This window comes from Stigmatopora argus, chromosome 23 (genome assembly GCF_051989625.1).
Source record: "Stigmatopora argus isolate UIUO_Sarg chromosome 23, RoL_Sarg_1.0, whole genome shotgun sequence".
Classification (NCBI taxonomy): domain Eukaryota; kingdom Metazoa; phylum Chordata; class Actinopteri; order Syngnathiformes; family Syngnathidae; genus Stigmatopora; species Stigmatopora argus.
In genome coordinates this window covers 6,746,762-6,765,335 of record NC_135409.1, presented here as the reverse complement: position 1 = coordinate 6,765,335, position 18,574 = coordinate 6,746,762, and the positions used below count along the sequence as shown (strand labels likewise).

Below are 18,574 nucleotides of genomic sequence, written 5' to 3'. Positions count from 1 at the left end.
CCTTTTTAACTGTACACAATATCCATCCTCCTTTCTTTCTTCCTTCTTTTCAAAAGTCGAGCCTGTCCTGTCGTATTTCTGGCATACATTTTTATTCGATTTAGCGCTGAAAATGTTCGTTCCCGGTTGTGACAGGCTTGCTTGCTTTGGAGTTGTCCGATCTTTCTTAATGATGCCCAGCTTTTTTTTCTTGAAAAGTCTGTCTTGAAAATGGCTTTAAATCAACTCAACAATATATTTGCTTGTGCAGCTCGCTCCAGATACAGTTTGGTAGCTCTGGCTAGTCCACTCTATCACTAGCCAATCATAGTTGGTGAAAGCGATGACGTATCCCTACGCCTGCGAGAAGGCAATGACGTATCCCTGCGCCTGCGAGAAGGCATTGTGCTGTTGCCGAGTCGAAATCTGATTGGTTAAAGCAACAGTCTTATCGACGCTTGTTTAATGCAGCAGAGCCCGCAGAACTGATTGTGAAGGCCTTGAGGCAGATTTCTGACCCTGGCAACAAATAATGGCTGAAATGTGATTGGTTAAATGCTTCAATATGAAAACACACATCTGGAAGCAGTGCAACCAGGGGGACAAGCAATGAAAGGAAGCTAACAGACAATTTGGAATTATTTAATAAGTATTTATGGACAAAATATAATTATCAGTCTGTGCTTCAGATATTTCTTAGGCCAGCAGAGAAGGCCTTGAAGGCCCTGACGGCACACCACTGCAAACTAGTATGTACATGGAATTATGTTTGTGTGTGTCAAGTCCACACACACACACACACACACACACACTTGCACACAGGCAAAAAAGCAGGAATTTGTGCAAATGTGCACAGCTGAATTTTATGCGTAGATTTTTAGCGTACTCGAGCGTGTTGAAAACACAGGATGGTCCAATAGTATCAATTTTGACTGGGATGTATATGCATGTGGATGCCATGTCCGCACTTGCTCTAGAAAGGGTTAAGAAAGATGTCATTGTTTCAGACTGGCAATGCTTTCATTGTGTTAGTTTGTCAATGCTACCATCTGCTGTTTATTTACTGTAGGTGAACATTTTTGGGGAGGAGAAAGTCCAATCCATCATAACTGGGAAAGGCATGGTAGAAAATGATCTCACAGGACCCGAGCCTCTAGGGGTCCTGGTTTTCGGGCAAAATGGCTGCAGGGGATCGTGAGTTTAGGTTGTCAAAGTAACATGATACTGAGGTGAATTATTAATAGTGTGGATCAGTATTCGTATTTTTCTGCCAGCACCAGTCCTTCCCTGTTCCCTTTCTGGCTATGACTAAAAAACTGACAGCCTGCGCTAAATAGTTATATCCAGCGGCGGTCCGTGAATTTTCTAGCGACGCCTTCAGAATCAATCCAACCCTCAAAAACTATTTTAATTTGGAATTATTTAATAACTATCTGTTGGGTTTATTCTGGGATGTTACTATATGTTCATTAAGCATATGTTCATTAGGTAATGAAGCTATAAATTAATTTGTGCTTTATGTTGGGACCGAGTAAGCTCGAGGACACTTTCCCCCCACAGCTGCTTTCGAGGCCAGTTAATTGTTTTCGGTACTATTGACTGAACAGATCACCATGTTCCAGGCCGATGACTGTTGATCTGAGTTGGCAATGAAGATCTACAAGGGACTTTTGAATTGCTTTGACTTGGATTCCGGCAGATGGAGATAATCGAATTAACTTCAGAAAATACTTTAAAAAATACGGTCGCTCTGTTTACCTTATAAAGAAATTATTATGCTTATTCGTGCAAATTCTTACACAGTTGTTTTGGTTTCTGATCCGCTCGGGTCACCTTGTATGCTTACTTGTGCAAATTCTTACGCAGGTGTTTTTGGTTCCGATCTAATATGAGCAGTTGTTTTTTTGACCTTAATGGTGTTATTCGGTTAGCTTATGCAATTGTTTGAATCAGATTACCTCAAATGTTTTGATTATGCGCCGACTAAATTAACAGAGGAAGATGCCATTTCTTTAGAATCATCCTGGACGAGGGCGAGTTGGTAGTGATTTTCCTTGCAAGTTGTAGCCAGTATATGTTAATGATGTCTCCCTATTTTGATTAAAGTGTATTAATAATAAACCTATCACTATCCATGGACAAAATATAATTAGCATCAGTCTGTGATTCAGATATTTCTTAGGCCAGCGGAGAAGGCTTTGAAGGCCCTGACGGCACACCACTGATATTTTGTCCACTCACCCACACATTATCAGCAGGGTGTTGCACATTTCTGGGAAGGTTCACAGAAGCTTTCCATGGAAAGCCTATATACAGGAATAACGTGTTTGCATATCCGATAATTGCAAGGAATTTAAACTGAAGAAAAACGATGGTAAAACTAGAAACATGTTACAGCATGTTGTTCAATGAAACTGTGATTCAGATATTTCTCATGCCAGCAGAGAAGGGCTTGAAGGCCCTGACGGCACACCACTGGTTATATCTAAATGCGGGTTGGCTTGATGGATGAGTGGTTAGCACATCGGCTTCACAGTTCTGGGGTCATGGGTTCGATCCAAGGCAGTTTGCATGTTCTCCCCGGGGTTGTATGGGTTTTCTCAGGGTACTCCGCTTTCCTCCCACATTCCAAAAACATGCATGGGAGGCTGGTTGAACACTCTAAATTGCCCTGAGGTATGAGTGACATCTTTCCAGTTTCACAGGATCTTCTTGGCAGGATTTATTTTGTTCCAATTCTAATGAGTTAAAGTCACAGCACTGTAGTGTTGCAGTACCAATTAAACCTAATGAGACACAATGGCCACAAATTGTCTGCTTGATACGCCGCAGTTGTTTTCAGTGAAGTGTGAATGATGTTAATTGCGTCTACTTCAGCAAATTTGGTGTGACTAAAAGACCTGATTGGGGCCTAATTGAGGGTCACTGCAATGATTCCATTCTTATGTTGCTGATGCTTCTTCTCGCAGACGCTGAGGTCAGGTCTGAAGTGTTCTTTGATGGAGGTCAGCTTGACACTGCCGCCTCTTTGTGCATCCTCCAATAGCATGAGACCTCTTCCGATGCTTTTCAAAAGACTCGTCTGCTGCCTTCAAGAGCCTTTGCAGGGGTAGGATTCAGTTTGACATACTACACTGAATATAATCCAATCTGATTGTGTGATTCCTGGGATAGGTAGCAGGTGGCAGTGTTGCCTAGATATAAATGGTGAAGGATGACAGTAAAAACTAAAGTCTCCTACGGCAGAGCTCCCCAAGCATCTGTCCGCAATCCACTTCAGTTGAGACAAGTCAATGGCAGCCAATCACTGGAAAAGGGAATTCCAGTTTGCTATCATTACATTACAGCAAGGGTGTCAGACTCGGGTTGGTTCGCGGGCCGCATTAACGTTAACTCGATTTCATGTGGGCTGGACCATTTTAGATATAATATTTAGATATATTTTTATGAATGGATTAAAAGAACTAGATCAAAAGACCTGAATATTCCGTTTTTAATAGATCTAAAATGTTTATTTGAGCTTTTTATTCTTAGTAAGGGAAAATCATTTATTTAATCATTTGTTTTTCATTGCAAAAGGAAACCACATTTTTCTTTATGTTCCATATTAAAGTGGAAAACAGAAAATATTTTTCTATATTTTTAGATTTTACAAAATGATTTTTGAACTAAAAACACAAAGAAAAAAATGGATTGAAAAATTTCAATTATTGATTTAAAAGGGGGAAAATCAGGAAATTTAATATACATCTATACCAAGGGTGTCAGACTCGGGTTGGTTCGCGGGCCGCGTTAACGTCAACTCGATTTCATGTGGGCCGGACCATTTTAGATATAATATTTAGATTTGTTTATTATAAATTGATTAAAAGAACTATATTAAAAGCCCTGAATATTCAGTTTTTTTATAGATCTAAAACAATGTTTATTTGAGCTTTTTTAAAAATATTTTTAGATTTTACAAAATGATTTTTGAACTAAAAACACAGAAAAAATGATTAAAAAAATACAATTATTGATTTAAAAGGGGGAAAATCAGGAAATTTTATACACATCTATAATCTTAATTTTAATTTGATCCTAAAACAGAAAGTCGGCACTCATGATTTACTTTCCCGGGCCAGATTTGGCCCCCCGGGCCGCCACTTTGACACCTGTGCATTACAGCATGTGGGTTGGTTTTTAGAGCAGGCAGGTGTTTGCACTGCAGCTCATTAGGCACCACTGGGTTCTCCAGAAGTTGATGGAGAGGTTGAACAGTTGGCCTCCAAAGTCCTGCTGGAAATTGGGCCATATAGCTGACAAGCCTGAAAGCACCAAGCCATGCTTGCATGTCCATCAAACTGCGCTCTCAAAGCAGCTTTTCTCATCAAGTTGCACATCAGACTTGGAAAATAGACTGCTTGCATCAGCTAATGAGAGCCTAGATGAGAGCTGGAGGAAAAGTACTGGAGCGCTTGGTTATGAAAGGATGGAAAAATGAACTGTCGTAAAAGGCAAATATAACAGTGATCTCTCACAATCACACAGTAAAAAAAGCATGCACCAGAATTCATCTCACATCCACTCATAAATACTACAAAACACGGTTCATGGATGCATCATCATTCCTTTTATTTATTTATTTTACAACTAAATATATGAATTGGATTTTTCACCAACGTTCAGTCCCAACCGGCACATAAAAGCCAGTTCAAGTGATGGATCATGGGAGCAGAAATAAGAAAATGAAGCTGTGCATGACAATGGAGCTCACGTGGTGCCAAGAGGCCCCCCCGAGTGCTCATCTTCTCTCTAAACACAAAGTATGAAGAAATGCCACATCATAATACTCGGAAATCCTCCATTATTCCGCCTCAGACGCCTGTTTGTGTAATGAAACCAACAAACAAACATGCATAATTCAGCGAGCCAGCCACTTGTGCGTCGGTAATGATTGCGCCGGGAAGTGATGAAGTGCCACACTTACACCTAAACGGCCTTATTTAAACTCATTTCAGGAGAGGGAAGGCGTATTTGCCGAATGCGCGACGATTTGCCGTGGTGGCCGATGTGGCGTTTTATGACACCCAAGGTTAAGCGTCTCATTTTTTGGGGGGCGAAATAACACAATGACAGCAAAAAAAGGATGTGATTAGTCCAGTTCAGTTGTATTGAATTGCAAATAGGTCTACATTTGTATGGCTGCTAATGAAGTCTTTTTTCATCCCCGCATTTTTCGTTCATTTAAATAACGTCACCGTGTTGTTTAGTGCATTTGGGGTCTGATAAATAAGCATATTAAAAGGCATTGTGGTGTTGTTTCTTGCTAAAGTGAAAAACTGGATGACCTTTACAGTTGTGGCAGGACGCAGTGACGACGCTGGACTTGGATTAATGATGAGGACCATTTTTAAATCCCACTTCCAAAAAAAACTTCAGCCCCAAACAGTTTCTGCCTATAACTCAAGAGGTTCACTAACTTCTTCTCAAACAGATTCCATGCATTTAGAAGAGAATCATCCATTTGAGTTTAAAACCTCTTTAAGTAGAGTAGACGTTATTTTAATGCAAGGGTGTCAAACTCGGGTTGGTTCGCGGGCCGCATTAACCTCAACTCCATTTCATGTGGGCAAACAAAATATTTTTTTTAAATTATGTTCAATATTAAAGTAGAAAACGGAAAATAATTGTATATTTATTTTTAGATTTTACAAAATGCTTTTTGAACTAAAAACTTAAAAGAAATTTTTTTTATTAAAACATTGCAATAATTGATTTAAAAAAAAGGCAAAATCAGGATATGTAATGTACTATAACCATTTGAATTTGATCCTAAAACAGAAAGTCGGCACTCATGATTAACTTTCTCGGGCCTCACAAAATGATGCAGCGGGCCAGATTTGGCCCCCGGGCCGCCACTTTGACACCTATGTCTTAATGTTTAGACCCATTGTCAGTGAATGCTATTTGGAGAGTGCATTTATCCATTTATGTTTTTCTTCACATTCACCAACAATGATGATGCCATTGGAGGCATTTAGGGTTCAGCGCCTTGCCCAAGGGCGCCTCAACAGTGGACAACCGTAGCCTGGAATCCAACCGCCAGGATGGCCGTGCTGAATTGAATGTTCATTTTATCTCTCGGTATAGGTTCGCCTCACAGCGGGATTGAAGTCGACCTCTTTTGAAAGGCAGATTGAAGACAAAAGCGAGGGTGAGAGGTGACTTGTCTGCAGGCGTGACTACGGCCAGAAGCAATCTGCAGGTGAGCCAGATGCCAGACGGATACGGATTGCATTTATCTCGTGGGTGACCTTCGTGAATCTGCGGCCTGATTGAGGAGGGGGGAGAGGAAGTGATGCTAAAAATGGGGAGAAGTGCACATGATGGCTGTTGCAGTTGATGGAAGGCAAAATATTACATTGAGTCATTGGAAAAGGCACACTTGCAATCATTTGACTTTAAAATACACAATATATTTTTGGACATTATTTTTTTTAAATGTATTATACGCCAGTCACTTTGTCCAACTGGGTTGAAACGCAGATTTTTAAATTTTTTTATAAGTTTTTTTTTTTTCCCCCACCGGGACCGACTCGTCCTCCTACTCCTGCCCGATCAACAGACACCTTTCCCGGCCAAGCGCATTCTGCCGCCCCGGTGGCTCAACCCCAGCACCGGGACCGACTCGTCCTCCTACTCCTGCCCGATCAACAGACACCTTTCCCGGCCAAGCGCATCCTGCATATGTTCTATGCATGTTCTTGGAATGTGGGAGGAACCCGGGGTACCCGGAGAAAACCCACGCAGGCCTGGTGACAACATGCAAACTCCACACAAGTGGACCGATCTGGATTTGAACCCAGGACCCCAGAGCTGAATTCAACCATAGATTAAAAATTTGATCCACCGGCAAAAAATGTGGGGAGATTTCCAATACTAGTTTTAAAATATATACTATAATAAAAGAGCTTCATTGTCCTGTATTGTTAGCTTTAATATAGTCATTTCACATTGGAGAATTAGAACGCAGCGCTAATAATATCATTTTATGATGATTGAAATTTTCCATTACTGCAGTTCCCCACCTGTCCACAACGTTGTGCTATTTTCTCCCGAATGACCACCTGTTTATCGTCTGCAATCAGAAGCACTGAGACGCTCTGCAGGACATCCGTTTTGTTTACTAGTTTAGTTTGATCCTTTAAGCAATATTTCTAACATTAAATCAGACTCCAATAGCCAAAAGAAACTATTGCAATGTTAAAATTAACCTTTCGTGATCACTTTGGTCGCCGGAAAAGCCGAAATATCAAGAACAAACAAATCCCTCCTCGAAACTCCTGCAGGGTAAAATGGAATCATCCCGATTATGAAGAAAAACGATCAGTGAATTGTTTGACTTTTTTTGGACGCGTCGATCGTGCATCAAACAATGCAATTTATTTGTTTGTGCAACAGCGTGGAAACGACGCGAGCATTTTTTTCAGGTAAGGCAAACATTCCATTTTACTACTCTGCAGTGCAATTTAGGCGTGTTTGATGGTAACTTTTCTCCTTCATGATTGCTCTGCTTTGACATCGTGATGTATATGCATTTAAAAAAAAAGTGCAATATTCTTTTTTTTTAACGCCAAATAATGGCCAGGTCGCCCCAAAATGGACGCAACTGACGGGTAAATGCGAGGGTAATAATAGGGAAGCTCTCCAGGAGACAGGAACTCATAAAAATAGGAGAACAATGTGCCAAAATGTGGTACACATTGTTGCTGCAAAGAACAGGGCAGCCCAATATTTTTAGTGACAGATGAAAGATTGTATTTTTGTCTTTCTTCAATTCCGTGCTGACAAAACAGTGCAATGAAGCTCTTTTATTATAGTGTATATTTAAAGTATTGTATTAGAAATCTCCCCACATTTTTGCTGGTGGATTAAATTTGATCTATGGTTGAATTCAGGCTTCAAATACTTTATTCTGGCAGTATATATTCTTTTCAGGCAGAGATGCACTATGTAAAAAGTACAATTGATTTTTGCATGCCCTGTTTTGACCCCTCAAAAACAATTATAAGGGTTAAGTGCATTGATTCACCCCATAAGAAATTTTGGATGACAATTTGTGGCTGTCAATGGCAGCCCATAAGTTTAAAATTCAGTTTCTAAATATCAACATGTTCAACCAAAGCATCATCAACTATTTAACGGTAGCTTTGTTGCATAGGCTAAACAACTGTTTGCTTTTTTTCCCCCGCTGCGTAATTGGGAGCTGTTTTATGGTCTTCCCCACAAGATGGCTAATATGCACCATTATGCTTTATTTGCATTGTGGGTGAGAGCATTTGTTGTCATTTGTGTGGTGGCAGACTTACTTAATAACAACGTGTGGGGAAAAGTAGCGTTAGAGTGCATGTAAATGGATGAATGAGTTTAGGAGAGTTAAGGCCGTGCATCCTCTTTAAAGCGGAGTCCTTTCAACTAACTTTTATTTACATTTCTTCCGACCACTGGCACAATGCAAACTGGTCCATTGGTTGTAGTGTGTATCATAAAATTAAGAGTGGTGCCTCCTTTTTGGTGTTTTTCTCTCTGTGAAAGTGCCATATGGCGTATTTTCCGGACAATAAGTCACACTTTTTTTAATGTATAGTTTGGTTAGGCTTGTGAATAATACTCAAGTACGTCTTTTATGTTTTTTTTTTGTTAGCTCTGTCCTAGTCCTGGCTAATTTAATAAGTAGCAATGCTTGTTGGTCTCGAATCATGTTTTCGATGTTCTTGTCTCTGTATTTTACACACACAAAGGACGCACCGTTTTTATAGACGCAGCCAGGCATGGCAAAACATACACCAGCTTAAACATACGGACACACGCTAAAAACAAGTTTTTAAAAAGGCAACGGAAGCAAAACTGAGTTCGGTTGTACTTTATTTAGCCATTTTACAGCGTACTCACGTCATCATCACCCACAAATCCATCAAAGTCCTCATTTTCTCTGTCCGAAAATACGGTAATGATAAAAAGTCTTACTTTGGCATTTTGATGCAAAGGGACTAAGTTGAAGTGAGCTCGACATTGACCTCAATAGATGTCCACTTTGACCTCGCTAAGGCCGGCAGCCCTGCCAGTCAAAACGAATCGGACGTGGATGATGGCCAATGGCGGCCAACGATTAAAATGGCACCTGGGTATTTCCGCCGCAGTAATGATGATTTTTAGCGGTTTCACACAGTAAGGCATCCCATGCGCATTGCAGAAAGTCGCCGAGAACAAGAAAGTGAGCCAGAAAAACTCCTATTAAGAGCAAAGTCGATCAAAGGCTCCGCATATCCGCGCTTCTTTCCCTCCACCGTCCTAATAAGGAAAGAATCGAAATTCAATAGGAGTCCCCATTTGAAGGCTGTCGCCAATTATAAGGCAGCTCGCGTCCCCCTTGGGAATATTTTTTCCTCGCCACTGCTGAACATGCTCATGCGGCGTTTCCTCTGGAGGATACATTTGTGTCGGGGTGACTTTTCGCTGGGTGCGAGTCATTTATGATGCCCAGAGATCATGTTTAATGCCATGTTGGGAAAATAACACATCATCAAAAGGAATTGTTCAAGTTGTTAAGGGATTACTTTTCCTAAGAATCGTGGCATTTTTAGTGTGGTCATGCTAGCGTCGTTCAATCGGAATTGTTGTGAGAAAGCAGAGCGACTGGGAATAAAACGGCTTGTTGTTAACGTGATGAATAGAATTTCCCTGCTAACAGGATTTTCAATGTGCCATCCGTTGGGTAAAATAAATATTGATTTCTGGCAGCCTTTTCTTTTTCTCGTCCATTTTTCCTTTTGTTTCAGCCGCCGCGTGGATGTGTGGGCTTCTCCGGTCCGATCGATAATTTCAGGACATTACCGTGCTCGTAACCTACCGGCGAGGGAACGTGTTACCAGCTTTGCGTCTAATCGCCTAAGTTTAATGGCTCCTTGATCAATGAGGACGTATTGATTGAAAGGCCGTGAGAGCTTTTCTGCCAAAAGACTGCCAGCTGAAAATGTCACCGGCTGCAAAAAGTGAGGGAAAACATGACCCGCTAGTTGGAAATGAATTTGTCACGTTCCCAGTAATTGTCTCCCTTGTTGCCTTGAAAGCGAGCCCCTGTGCTTTAGGGAGGGCTGGCAGTGAAATATGACATCTCCAATGATAGGCCTTTATTTCCTACTGTCGTCCAATCCATTTTGACTCCCAAGGAAAAAAAGTCAAGTAGTGTCTGCATATTGTTAACGTTAATCTGTATGAAAATGATTTCCTCCTTCTAGTTTGAGATTGTTTTTTTTTTTTTTATTGCTTAATGTCTACTACATTAATGAGCATCCTTTGCGACTCCTATCAGACACTCTTGATGCCCCTGGTCGCAGCAGCCAAGTCCAATAAAAACCTGCAAGGGTGGTTTTCTTGTTGCCCCAGAGCAATCAACAGATGGTGCTGTGGGACCATTATTTGCTTTTCCCCTTCACGTAGCCGCCCTGGTAATACTGCGGATGTATAGTGTTCACACCCGCGCATTTACTGACATCTAAAAAGCACTGAGACCATGGCATTACATAATGTAGGCTTCCCCCCACCCGCTTCTTCATTCTGTCGTCTCAAACACCTTGCCTCGTACATATTCTGCCTCCATTTTCTCAATGTCTTTATTACACCGGAGTAAAGGGAGGGGGCGTTGGATAAAATGGAAAGAAAAACCACACGTTTCATGATTTGTTGAATCGTTTCACTTTCAGTTGTGGAGACGAGAAGTCCAAAGGAATGCAAAATGCATTTAGTATGTGTCTTTTAGTCTAATGGGCTCCCGTGGGATTGGGAGGAACCATTTCCTGCGGCTCGGAGATGTCATTTCTCACTTTGCTGATTGAAAGAATGTCAGAATGCGGGCCGATGTAAAGGTTCCACTTGGGCAGCATCGTCATCTGGGACTGACGTACTCCTCTTGAGAGTCAGGAAACGAACAATTCACAGGGCCTGTGCTTTAAGAAGAAGAACATATTGTCTAGGGAGGGTGTCCATAGTGGCCAAGAGGCATTTGGGATTATCAGACTTCTATTTCCTGCCTAGCACGCCTCTAAAGCGCTTCCAGTACGGCTGCTTATTTTGAAGGCGCCACCGATAGATCCTCAGCTCTGTTGCTTAGCCAATTCATCTTTGTGACAGCTCTGTGGTGGGAAAATATTTTAAAAAAAAATGCGGCTCCAGGGGGAGCAAAAAGGACCGGGGTCAATATTAGGTAAACCCGCTTAAGGTTAACAAGTACCATGGACAGCGACGAGCATGCTACTTTGGATTTGTTTTCATCTGTACTTTTAAATCTTGATTCTGTTTAGGGGGGGGGCACGCTGGTAATCTAATCTGTGGTCAGAATTTAATTTTCAATATTAGGTACACCCGTTTAAGGTTAACAAGTCCCATGGACAGCGACGAGCATGCTACTTTGGATTTGTTTTCATCGGTACTTTTAAATCTTGATTCTGTTTATGGGGGCGGCACGCTGGCGCGAGTGGTTAGTTAGTTGGCCTCTAATCTAATGTAATCTAATCTAATATAATCTGTGTGCAAAACTTAATGTTCAATATTAGGTACACCCGTTTAACATTAACAAGTACCATGGACAGCGATGGGCATGCTACTTTGGATTTGTTTTCATCTGTACTTTTAAATCGCTGGCGTGAGTGGTTAGTGAGTTGGCCTCTAATCTAATGTAATCTAATCTAATCTGTGGGCAAAATTTAATGTTCAATATTAGGTACACCCGTTTAACGTTAAGTACCATTGGACAGCGACGAGCATGCTACTTTGGATTTGTTTTCATCGGTACTTTTAAATCTTGATTCTGTTTATGGGGAAAGGCTTGCTGGCACGAGTGAGTTGCCCTCTAATCTAATCTAATGTAATGTAATCTAATCTGTGGGCAGAGCTTCATGTTCACTCAAAACAAAGAAACAAGCTTTAAACATGTACTGATGAGGAATATACGTGTGCGTACACTTGAGGCGCGCGAGAACACGTTTGAGTAGACTTTCTGTTATCATCAAAGAAAACCACGCGGTGGAACATCAGTGTGTACGTGAGAGCGGGAAAAGCCGACCCTCGGGGGGCACACCGCAAAGACCCCCTTGTTCACGACACAGATGGTACGCCACACTTGAGCAATCTCGTGTGTGGGTGGAAATGAGTAGAATATGTTTGATTTGGCATTTGATGTGTACGTGAGGAGAAATCGCACATCGCGGCGTCTATTTCCAAGCCCATGCGTCAACATTAGAGTTGAACACATCCGTGTTTAGGAAAGGGAACTGAATCGGCCGCCATACTAAATGCTAGCTTGGGGACGGCTTGGGAAATACACATAAATCCGTCAAATTTTACTGTCATTTTTTCCCTTTTTGGAAAGTGAACAATTTGATTTGATATACATTTATTTCATTATTTTTTTGGACTATACGTCGCACTAGCTCAAGGGTGTCAGACTCGGGTTGGTTCGCAAGCCGCTTTAACGTCAACTTGATTTCACGTGGGCCGGACCATTTTAGATATAATATTTAGATTTTTTTTATTTTTATAAATGGATTAAAAGAACTGGATTAAAATCCCTGAATATTCAGTATTTTATAGATCTAAAACAATGTTTATTTTAGCTTTTTTTAAATATAATTTTAGATTTTACAAAGTGATTTTTGAACTAAAAACACTGAAAAAAATGGAATAAAAAATGACAAGTATTGATTTAAAAGGGGGAAAATCAGGAAATATAATATACATCTATACTCTTCATTTTAATTTGATCCTAAAATAGAAAGTCGGCACTCATGATTTACTTTCCCAGGCCACACAAAATGATGTGGTTTTGTCATTTATCAGAAACCCAGAACAAACATTTAATGTTAACATTATAGTCAGATAGGGAAGACAAACAGAATAGACATCTGTTAATGATGCATATTAACCGTTTTTGTTGGTGATAACTATAGCCTAAAAATCACAACAAAACAAGCTGTTGGCAGTCACAGTGAAAAAAATGAGTATAATTCGCAGGCCTAGCCAAACTATGAAAAAGGCAATATTCTTTGATGCCTCCATTCCAAAAACATCCAGTTGTTTCCTTGGAAGTTATTGATTGACATTTAATTAGAATTTACGTGGGAACTCGTTTCCCGGACGCACGTAACATCTATATGAACTGTTCCTCCGAGCGAGATTGTGTGTGCGTGGAAGAGATCCTCTTGGCTCCAGACACCAGCGGGTGGTGTAATCGGAGTGGGATGAGAGCAAGAGCAGCTCCATTTTGGTCCGTCTGGATCCGTGTCAGCCTTCCTTCCGTCTGTGGAGAAGGAGATAAACAAATAAAGAAGGATGCTGAGAGGGCTTAAAAGCCTGGTTGCAAAGTCAAAAAGAGCACTTTCCTTGCCAATATAATAGATTCGCCGATGCTGATGGAGTTGGAAAGTTGACGAGAGTTTGCGCGGGACAAAAACAAAGTCGACCAATGACAAAATGTAAATGTCAGTTAGAGCGGGGCTCATTAAAACTGCAGCCCGTTGCCCAGTTTTTATTGGCTCGCAGCAAAAGATGAAAATGGCATTGAATTTGGACCGCACAAGAAGCTTGAATTGGGCCCTGATTGCCAGTTAATACTGAAAATACATGGTACTTGGACAATTCGCCAAAAGACGTTTCGCCGACGGACGTTTGGCCGATGGACAGTTCACCGATTTTTTTTTGTTGTGAAAATGTGCTCCTAAAATGTCACTCCAACCGAATTGGGTGCTTCTAATTTATTCTTTTTACAGGAATCACAATGGCTTATTTTACAGCTCAAGCTAACACTTTTGAAAACCTGCATGACAACATGACACATTTACGTTTGATGTTTACATTTTTCTCTTCTAGTTAAAAATTGACAATCCTTTTCTTTTGCTCTTTTAAGTTGAAAATTCACCTTTTTTTTTGTAATAAAAAAGGTACATTGCTGGGTCACAGAAAAAAAAAAGGCATGCCTCCTTCACCATCCATCACTTATTAAGCACACATACATCAGTCATTTCGCCCCACTATGGTTGACAAATGCAGTCGTCAAAATTGTTGCTTTTATCAGCCGTCAAAGTTGAACCGTTGAAACCCCCCCAATTTTTTTCACCCCCCTTTGTGTGCATGTTGCAAATCAAGTCATATAAGTCTGCTTCTAATTGTGCCAAAATATGACCTGTGCATTGTTTTCATATCCTTTTTTTTCAGTTTGTTCAGCAAGGCACAAAAAGAGGAAGATGATACAAGAGGACAAATTGCAACTTGACACTACAGCCTGGCGCAAAGGTAAGCAAACATGTACTTTATTAATAACGTACTTACTGACATACTTCATATTGGTTAAGACAGTGTTTCCCAACCTTTTTTAAGCTGCGGCACACTTTTTGCATTGGAAAAATCTTCTCACTTAAGTCTATGTCCCCTAAATGAACAATATAAAGTCGTTCTCATCAAAGTTTAATCAACAGGAATCAAATAAATCCCCCAAATTATTCCAAAATGTCATTTTTCACACCGATCTAATGTCACCATTGTCTGTCTGCGGACCCTGAACAACTAAAAGTAAGTAATGTAAAGTTTTAAATCTCATAATTGTATGACTTTTACTCCCAACTTAACTGAAATCTCCTGAATAGTACTCTCAATATTACTTAAATCTCCTAACATTACACACAGAGCAGTTTTTGTACCGTCACCGGACGTTTCGTTGAAAGACGTTTGGTCCCCGGACGTTTGGTCGACCTGACGTTTGGTAGAATGGACGTTTGGTAGAATGGACGTTTGGTAGAATGGACGTTTGGTAGAATGGACGTTTGGTAGAATGGACGTTTGGTAGAATGGACGTTTGGTAGAATGGACGTTTGGTAGAATGGACGTTTGGTAGAATGGACGTTTGGTAGAACGGACGTTTGGTAGAATGGACGTTTGGTAGAATGGACGTTTGGTAGAATGGACGTTTGGTAGAACGGACGTTTGGTAGAACGGACGTTTGGTAGAACGGACGTTTGGTAGAACGGACGTTTGGTAGAACGGAGGTTCGGTCGACCGGACGTTCGGTCGACCGGACGTTTGGTCGACCGGACGTTTGGTCGACCGGACGTTTGGGTACTCTGTCAATTGGTCGCCCGGAAGGTAAGTGATAATTACCATTGCTCAAATTCCCTAAATACAAACTGCAAATTACTATTTAGTCATACTTAATGCCTTAGTAATTATTAGGCTAAAGAAAAGCTCAAAATTTCCCGAGTACCGTTTTGTACTCAGACTTAATGTAGTTGAAATGACTTGAATTTTTATTCTGATGATATTTTCCTTTTCTACAATTGAGATGCTTCTTTGTATTAAATGCAACTTTATATTATGGCAGAATTGCGTGGGGGCCTCCAATGTGCTTAATTCTCCGTCCGCTGTGTTTCTTGCTTACAAGAAACGTACGTTTTCGATAATTAGTGTCCGCCAGCAGCAGCATCGGTGTTAAATTTCTGTATCGGAGGCCAATAATGAGTCATAATGTGGCTATTTAATTCACATTTTCTGCTAGTATAAGCTTTCAACCCTCATAAATTATTGCTGTGCAATATTAGGCCCGGGTATATTGTAAGAGGCTGCCATATTGCATTTTATTGCAAATGGGAGGGATGCGAAGAGGGAAAATCGCAGGGTGACGATGTGACTGGCGGCATTTCTTCTATTCTTATTTTTATCAGGCCGCCTGGGCCAAAGTGATTTTATCTTTTATTCCTTGAGACACGTCGCGTATTGCGCTCTGGAGCTCAACACTCACAATAAACATCGCCAAAATATTCCCGGCGGTCGTCTCGCGTGAGAGGATTAGCCTCATCTCAGTGGCCGCCATTGACGGCAGTAGACGCACGAATGAGCCTCCCTCGGATTGGACGTCTATCACACTCGGCGAACCACGTGATACGCTTACTCATACCAGTCAACATCAGCCCATTGCTCCCCTTATTCATGATTGCAATTTCCCGTATTAAGCGATAATAAACCGTACAAACACATATTTCATCACATGGGGCGCACTTTAAAGTCTATAATTTTCCCCAAAGTGGATGGGTATGCAGTATGCACTAAAATCAAAATGGTGTTGATGTTGCTGTATGACGCTGACCGCTTGACTATATTTTTATAGTAAAAATACGGAAGTTATTGACGCACATCATGCTTAAAGCACGACAATATGAGCAATCCACGATGCTATTTTCCTCTGCAAACAGTGACCGAGATGATCCGGATTAGAGCCGAAGCGGGTAAAATCAGATCGGTTTTACCAAAAAATATACGTACTTTTATTTTTTTTGCCCGTAAAAAAGTTATTACAGCGTACAGCCAAGATCTAAAACAATGTTTATTTTAGCTTTTTTTAATATATATATATTTTTAGATTTTACAAAATTATTTTTGAACTAAAAGCACAGAAAAATGGATTAAAAAATTACAATTATTGATTTAAAAGGGGGAAAATCATGAAATTTACTATACATCCATACTCTTCATTTTATTTGATGCTAAAACAGAAAGTCGTCACTCATGATTTACTTTCCCGGGCCACACAAAATGATGCGGCGGCCCAGATTTGGCCCCCCGAGCCGCCACTTTGACACATGTGAGGTAGAGGCTTACTATACAGTATTATTACTGGATGTACGGTACACTTGCTCAACCAACAACCTTGTTATGTTGACGTTGTCATGCAACAGAAGCTGTCAAATATGCGCGCAGACGCCCTCCATCAGCTCTATGTCACACGCTCTGACACACACAGACACAGACACACAATTGTGTGTGTGTGTGTGTGTGTGTGTGCCTGCTCACAGTCAGTAATGGGATTGTGAAGATTACGCTCCAGCCATTATTGTCATGTCCGTGTTCGACAAATGCCTTTCCCTCATCGCATAAAGATGACAGCGAGTCCCTCATCTTTGTCCATTTTTTTTAGACACTCGTCTGCAAGTTGTCTTAATTAAATGAATGGTATTTGATGATTTGCTGTCTGTCAGTCATCCCTAACGATGAAAGACTGCGACAATAAACATAATCATGAAAAAAGGAATCATCTCTGTTGCCTAAGCAGCCGAAAAGTGGTCCAAAAAGATTGTCCGTCAAACGATTGGACTTGGACAGCTAAGAACTGCAATGAAGTATATATATATATTTTTTAAAATGTCTTGAAAGAAAACGCGGGTGGGTTAAATAAGAAGCAGAGGGTATTAAAGCATCAAATCTATACCTCCTATGCGGCCATAACAATAAAAGACAACATAACAGTAAGACTGACTGAGTTGAGCTGGGATTGTACATCTGTTTCCCAGATTCAATTATCCCCTCATTTTCTTCTCATTATACCAGTTAAAAAGCAGCAAGTATGATTAATGATGAATCCTATTTTTGCGGACTATAAGTCGCACCTGAGTCGCAATTGGCTAAACATGTACAATGAAAGGGGGAAAAAATGAGTCGCATTTGAGTGCAATTTCTGGAGCAGTTTATCAATTTATCAGAAAAGTAATAGTTAAATAGGGAGGAAGAGACCAAATCGATACCAGTTAATGTAATTTAACAGTAGCCTATAAAACACAACATAAGAAAAAATGAAAAGACACAAATCGCAGAGGCCAGCCAAACTACGCAAAATGTGCGACTTATAATTAAATTTAACACCGACGCTGTTACTAATTATGGAAACGCAAGTTCCTTGTAAGGAACACATAATATAGACACGGAAATTATTGCGATGCATTTAATAGCCGTGAAACACTTCCACCCAACTTCACCTCAGTTTCTGTGATTTTGAGAAATCCGCCGCCTTGGGTGGCGTAACGAGCCAAAACGCCGAGTCGCTCTACGCGTCTGCTCACGTCAGTTTACATAAACGCCGCTTTGCATATCAGCTAACCCCGGCCCCACCACCGATTCGTCATCCGGTTTGTCTGCTCGTTATTTCATTAAACCATCAGTCAGTCAGTCGTCACTCGGCATCTGTTTCTAGGCGCGTCTCCCAGTCAACGCCGTTAGACGGCAAGTCCGTCACCGGCCGGCCGCCCAAAGCTTGTCCGAGTCATCCTCGCCAGTCGTGATCAATCAGCGTCATCCGCGATCAACGTAGTGACGGAACAGAAACACGGATAACGACTTTACCCACCCTCGTTGTGTGCTCATTAACAAACTCAAAGGACGTGTCGAAGCAGGTCATTACACGACAAAAATCATACCACAAAGGCAGCCTGTGTGTTTAGTAAGCAGTACTGTCAACTTTTTTTGGATCATTTCAAATTGTGTACGCCACGTGTGTCAAAGTGGCGGCCCGGGGGCCAAATCTGGCCCGCCGCATCATTTTGTGTGGCCCAGTAGTAAAATCATGAGTGCCGACTTTCTGTTTTAGGATGAAATTAAAATGGAGTATAGATGTATATTAAATTTCCTGATTTTCCCACTTTTAAATCAATAATTGTAATTTTTTAATCCATTTTTTTCTGTTTTTAGTTCAAAAATCATTTTGTAAAATCTAAAAAAATATAAAAAAGCTCAAATAAAC

At 40.8% G+C, this 18,574-nt stretch overlaps 1 long non-coding RNA gene across 7 annotated transcripts in view; it reads left to right on the top strand.

The window, feature by feature from the left end:
• Positions 1-18,574, top strand: part of LOC144069193 (uncharacterized) — a 128,594-nt gene that overhangs the window by 41,539 nt on the left and 68,481 nt on the right. For 5 of the 7 annotated variants that reach the window (XR_013298408.1, XR_013298406.1, XR_013298405.1 and 2 more), the window contains exons 7-9: positions 2,949-3,088; positions 6,112-6,226; positions 14,230-14,307. This is a non-coding gene — a long non-coding RNA (uncharacterized LOC144069193). The remainder of the gene's footprint in view (positions 1-2,948; positions 3,089-6,111; positions 6,227-14,229; positions 14,308-18,574) is intronic. The other 2 variants (XR_013298409.1, XR_013298411.1) reach the window with 1 other exon arrangement.